Source organism: Ambystoma mexicanum, assembly GCF_040938575.1.
Source record: "Ambystoma mexicanum isolate Mex_15411 chromosome 12 unlocalized genomic scaffold, UKY_AmexF1_1 Mex_chr12_unloc.2, whole genome shotgun sequence".
Classification (NCBI taxonomy): Eukaryota; Metazoa; Chordata; class Amphibia; order Caudata; family Ambystomatidae; genus Ambystoma; species Ambystoma mexicanum.
In genome coordinates, this window is record NW_027182323.1 from 13,463,696 (window position 1) to 13,465,648 (window position 1,953).

Consider the following 1,953-nt stretch of genomic DNA (forward strand, 5'->3'; position numbering starts at 1 on the left):
CGCAGAACGGTATCCCAGCAAGAGGCAACACATGTTACTAGTGATGTAGACGCGAGAAGCATCCGTTTCTTGGAGCTCGAGTTTTACTTCAGCTTACATATTACATAACATAATTCTCCCTTTCTCTCTCCCTCTCCCCTCACTGTGTGTTTTACCCTGTTTCTCCGTGTTTCGTTCTCTGGATAAGTCTAATGTCTATTTATATGGCTTGCTAGTATCGTTGCAACTTCATACGTATGTGGATATTCACACTCTAGAAATAGTGAGCACAGCTGTCACTCTGGTATAGAGAAATAGCTCGGCACCTACCGCCGCGGTTCCGTAGTGTAGTGGTTATCACGTAAGCTTTACACGCAGAAGGTCCTGGGTTCGATCCCCAGCGGAACCAATTTTTTCACAGAAATTATATTGTATCATTTGAACATTTTCTAATATTATGTGAGGTATTCACTGATGTTTTCCTAACTATTTTCCACTTTCATATATTTATTACAAGAGAAAACCAGGCTTTGGCAATGCCAACAGTTTGGGCTTTTGTAAAGGTATGGGAAAGGCACTTGCCAGGCCCTGTCGTAGTGGTATTAACTGGTCATTGATGGTAGCAGGTGCAAAATGGTGTATCTGGGCATCATCTAACAGCAGTGCCTGGCCAATGCCTAATACTTATACACAAGTGAAAATGGTTTGCTTTGCCAATGCTTGTTTTTAACAGGACTTAAGTGAAGGACACAGATAAGGCCCGATTCAAGGAATTATCTTCACTCAAAATAGGCTGTGTCTCCCTCCTCATATGCCATTTCTCTTTACCTGTACTCTAAGGTAATGATTTCGGCACCAGCTAATTTCCCGAATTAAATTGCAGTCCCAATTTGTCTCTTTTTGCAAATGTAGAGAGTCACACTTTTTTGTTCAGTTGAGATTTTACAAAACAAGCATTGGCAAAACCAACAGTTTTTCGCTTTTTTGTAGGTATTAGATTGGCTGCTGCTATCTTTTGACAAGGTAGTATCATATTGGAAGTCTCGGGAAAATGCCTATCCCATTTCCACACAAACCCAAAACTGTTGGTTCGGTTCTTGGGGATCCAAACATTATGAAGGTTTGCCTTTGGTACGGAAGAACCTGAATTCTTGCTGACATGTGGTTTTTGTGTTGAAATTTAGAGATTTCTTCCCTAGAGACACTCTGCTAATTCTCTGAAAGCTCCTCCAACAAAGCGCAGTTTACACACAAAGGTAGCAGATCTATCTAGTTCAGCACTGTTGTGGATGTCCCTGCACTCTATTTAGCATGGATGGAATTCGTAGGTTGCCTCAGTCTGCTCTAACACTCATCTTCACAGCCTGGCAGGGAATCTTCTTCCAAAGAGAGGGGGGCAAAGTTGACATTTAGGTTGGAATGGGGCAACGTGGTTGGAGCAGCCTCAAGGCATGATTTCTTATTTATCACTGTCCACAGCGCCAAACTCTCTGTTGCTGCAGGGTGGCCATCTGACATTTCCAGCGGGAGTTGGCTTGTGGCCACTCAATCCTCAGGCAACTTCCTGGAGAAGATCGTTCCTCTACTTCCGTTATTTCCAAGAGGATCTCCTCACCAGAGGCCTGGCCGGGCCCACAATCCTTACCGGTACCTAATAGCTGGGGCATGACCAATGCATGCCATCCCCTGGCACTTCCAGGGAAGACAGTCACACCTCCTTCCATGATAAGATGGGATCTGAGTTTGTGCCTGCCCGAGATTCCCAGGTTTTGGCAGGCATGTTTCAGTTGGAACCTAAGGAAAATGCAAATATAGCTAATGTTATGAAATTTACTTGTATGCCCGCGATTTTGAAAAAATAAAGATATATCCATAATCTGTGTCAATGTGTGCCTCTGCATTAGTTTGAATATCAGCATTCCATCATCATTTCCGCTGAGCATGACAAGGAGGACACATGCTGTGCTCCAACAC

At 43.6% G+C, this 1,953-nt stretch overlaps 1 non-coding gene across 1 annotated transcript; it reads left to right on the forward strand.

Moving 5' to 3' along the window:
- The first annotated feature begins 315 nt into the window (after positions 1–315).
- Positions 316–388, forward strand: TRNAV-UAC (transfer RNA valine (anticodon UAC)). Its single transcript has one exon. It is a non-coding gene; the product is annotated as a tRNA-Val (tRNA).
- Positions 389–1,953: the final 1,565 nt, after the last annotated feature.